The sequence below is a fragment of the Brassica rapa genome, chromosome A05 (assembly GCF_000309985.2).
Source record: "Brassica rapa cultivar Chiifu-401-42 chromosome A05, CAAS_Brap_v3.01, whole genome shotgun sequence".
NCBI lineage: Eukaryota > Viridiplantae > Streptophyta > Magnoliopsida > Brassicales > Brassicaceae > Brassica > Brassica rapa.
Window position 1 is genome coordinate 12,592,347 of NC_024799.2, and position 4,185 is coordinate 12,596,531.

Below are 4,185 nucleotides of genomic sequence, written 5' to 3' on the forward strand. Positions count from 1 at the left end.
CAAAAACGATGGCTTCTAACTGACATTGATCGGAATTGTTCGTCACTGGTGAAACAGTTGGATTTCTATTGACAGTTAACTGAGCAGGAATTTTTTTCACGGCTGCCACATTCCCTAGGTTTCGTATACAGTTTTTTTTGGAGAAGATGTATTTGAGCCGTAGTAGGCACATAAAGCTCAATAAACTCAAAAATAAATGAAACATTGAGTTTTGATTAACCGTGACACGTGTCGCCACCACAGACTCAAACTTAGTGACATGGAATCTGATGTGGATGGCGTAGAAGTGAAGGAAACCCTTATATATATATATACTAGGGCCGACCCGCCCTACGGGCGGGATGAAGATTTGAAAATTATTTAAATAGTTAGAATAATTTTTTTAATATAAATTTTTATGTATTAAAATATACATATTAGCTTATTTTGGAAGGGGTTTTAAGACTAAAATAATCATGCAATCTCGATAATTAATTATTTTGTCTTGGGGTGGCATTATTAGTATTTTAGATTAGGTAAATATATCTGAGAAAAGTTAGTATTTGGACGGTTTATTATTAGGCATATGTGAATAAGTTTGTACGATATATTCCATAGATATTTTTAATCGGTGGAATACAAAATATACATATTTGGGTCTCTGTATTTGAAGCCAATAATTTGACATAAATGTAATTTTTAATATGATATTTCTCATCAGAATGGGAAATATAAATCTCTAAGATAAGACATAGTAGTATGCTGGTAAAATTTAAAATAACACAGAGTCAAACGTCTCAAACTAATAGCATTTATAGTTTTGAAAATGATGTTTTCGTCGAAGCTTAAAACAAATATTGGCTTGTTGATTTTTTATGTAATATGTTTTGTTTTTTAAGTGGATAAATTAATTGTTGACAACAAAAGTGAATAAATTAATTCTGTATTGGTAAATACGAAGAAGACCAGTTTTATTGGTTCACAGACTAACCCATGACTTCTACATTTATATTCTACAATCGTGTTTTGCGTGTGTATGACGTAACCAACCCTAGACAAATTAAAATTAGCAAATAGAAACTTTATAAGCTTAAAACAATATTTAAATTTAAACTTTAAAATAAAGTAACAAATTTTAAACTTTATAAGTTAACAAAAAAACTCACCAAATTCAATTGTCAAAACAAAAAATTTTAAAATCTGACCAATACCAAATATTATCTCACCATTAAGAAATGGTAAGTCTCCCAAACACAAAGTGACTTGTGACTGTTTAAATAAGAAATGGTAGTCTTTAAATATGGTCAGTCAAATTATAACAGAATTTCACTTTCGTCTATAGGATCTATATTAAGAACAATTTATACTGGAATAATAAATATACTCCATAATATAAAATTGAATAAAGACTGAAACAAACTTAAAGTACCCATATAATTGGGAATATCCAAAACATAAATAACCAAATACTTGAAATTAAACAAAGATGCATAAGCATATTATTAAAACTGAGATTCTGATCATAAATTTGTTGCTGCTACATCCTAAGCAACACGCGCTTTCTTGACCACCTTAGAGGATGAGACGTCCGGATTCTTACGTGCAGTACCGTATAGACCCGTCTTAGCATCTGATCCATTACCAGTGGCCCTTCCAGATGCAAACCCAATAGGAGCTGGCTTGCCATTAGGCATGTTGTCATCATCATCCTTGTTACCTCCCTGATCCATTGAGATTGTTATACATATGTGTATTCGTAAACAGCAATAAGACAGTGAGATAACGTATTACAAATTATATTTACATTGTCGTCCACGTCATCGTCTCGCACACGACCAAGCTCATCAACAATGCTGAATATCAATCTAAAAAGTGTACAAAACGTGAGTGGAATGCTGTCAATAACCTAACAATATTAACACTATTACACATTATGCTTACATTGTTGTTTCTTTCTGAAATGTTGCTTCATATATCATGTTATGGTGAACGTCTTATGATTGCCCATGAAGTTATACGCAGTGACCATCACCTGAAAAGTGTATGATTTTCCTTCCATATCTGCAATGAACGGAGGTATCCTAGAGTCTTCAGGGTTCACTACGTCTACAGCCTAATTGACAGGAAACCAAATACAAATTAAGCTTTTATTTAATAGGCGATAAAAACCCAAGTAGACAGAGGTGTATTTTACCAGCATCTGAACAGCCTCACTTGCTCTGAGATTATGTAGTTTCGTCATCACACCATCAAACCAAACAAATGTTCCTTCGGCAGTATTATCAGCAATAGCGTCTCAACACGATAGCTGAAAGAAGATGGTAATGAGGAAGCCAAATTATTAAGATAAACTTGTATATGTGTAGATGTATACATACATAAATATATAGTAGGGATGTAACTCACCGAAGTTTGAAATATACGTCATAGATATATATATATGGGTCACCTGAAACATATTTTGAAATAGATCAGTGCTGATTAACAGAGGAAAGTTAACCGGAAATAATTATCAATGCTAATTAACAGCAATCAAAATCAATGATAACAATCAGGACGAATTTTTACTGGAAAATAAAAATCAGTGCTAATAAACAGGAAGAGGAACTATCAAAATCTGGAAAAAAGGAACTTACATTCACGTCAACCATTAACATATGGACCCACATCAGTTCACCACCACGCTTAACATTTATAGACTCCCAGAACCGCAGGAGCCTCGCCTCGACGACGGAGGAGCAGTTGCCGGACTTAAGATCAGAGAAAAAAAACCCTTGAGTTAGTCATAACACAATCTATTAGTATGAGATTTAAGAGATACGAAGATAAAATCTCACACGTATTTATACCGTAATCACAAAATCTCAGATCGAAAAGCATTGAAGAAGACGAAGTGGGGGTGTGAATCAATGGGAGTAATCAAGTAGCCTTTACTCAAACCGTTTCAAGTTTCAGATGGTGAGAAATCGCAAACGTCGCTGCAGCGCCGTCGCATGTAGAGGATAGACAGACTTCGTTTCTTCGCTACAGTGGATTAGGGTTAAAGGGTCTCCTTCACTCCGGGCCCTGATTATTTCCAATCTAAAGCCCAATTACACAATATTTACAACACAAAACCCATGACGACAGATCTTTAAAGAACCGCTGCGTTTTTATTAAAGCAGCCACGTGTCGGCTTGACATCATCCAAATTACTGAGCTGGAATCCTAGGTGGACACCCTGGAAGAGAAACAATCTCTACTTTATATATAAAGATATATATATATATATATTACACTTTCTTTAATTTTTAACTAGATCTTGATCCACGCAACCGAGCATGTATTTGATTTCATTTTTATATACATATATTTTTTACATCATTAGTGGTATATATTTTTAACGTTAATCATTTACTTGAATGTTTATACAGCTATTTTCAAATACAATAGTTTTATAATTTACTTGTTATAGTTAATCAATTATTTAAAAATTAAAACAATATGTATTTGTCATTTTTTATTATATATTTATTTTATTGTATTTGCATTTACTTGTTAAGAAAATTGGTATATATATTTAAAAATTATTTTGTGTTTAATTTATGCAAAATTTTAGATAATATATTATTGTATATACAAAAGTTTAAGAATGTTAATTTGTAGACATGTATTATATAGTTGGGATAATGCCAAAAATACAATTTTCAAAGTACCACTTTTCATATTTACACTAACCACTTTTATCATCATCATTATTGAAGGATAAAAGACATTTATAACTCTTTGATTAACTTTGACAAAAAAAAAACATATGGTTAACTCTAAACATAAAACATCAACTTTAAACCATATAAATCATCAACTCTAAACTGTGAAACATCAACTCTAAACCCTAAACCCCGAAACATCAACTCTCAACCCTAAACCTTCAAATCTAAACCCTAAAACATCAACTCAAAACCCTAAACGTAAACCCTAAATCTAAACTTAAAACATCAACTCTAAACCGTAAATCATCAACTCTAAACCCCAAACCATGAAACATCAACCCTAAAACTTTAAATCTAACCCTAAAACATCAACTCTAAACCCTAAACGTAAACCCTAAACCCTATATTTTTCTGAAATTCAAACCCTAAACCCTTAAACCCTAAACCTTCAAATCTAAACCCTAAAACATCAACTCTAAACCCTAAAACTCTAAACCCTAACCTTTCAAATCTA

At 32.1% G+C, this 4,185-nt stretch overlaps 1 long non-coding RNA gene across 4 annotated transcripts; it reads right to left on the minus strand.

Annotated features, from left to right (window-relative positions):
• Window positions 1–1,339: 1,339 nt before the first annotated feature.
• On the minus strand, window positions 1,340–3,511 carry LOC103868793. Of its 4 annotated transcripts, none has more exons than XR_004458481.1 (7): window positions 2,817–3,511; window positions 2,612–2,729; window positions 2,386–2,456; window positions 2,174–2,287; window positions 1,921–2,092; window positions 1,784–1,844; window positions 1,340–1,700 (listed from the first exon to the last, which is right to left on the minus strand). It is a non-coding gene; the product is annotated as an uncharacterized LOC103868793 (long non-coding RNA). The 4 variants fall into 4 exon arrangements; XR_004458480.1 differs by having other exon boundaries at window positions 2,829–3,504; XR_633023.3 differs by having other exon boundaries at window positions 2,386–2,428; window positions 2,616–2,729; window positions 2,817–3,494.
• Window positions 3,512–4,185: the final 674 nt, after the last annotated feature.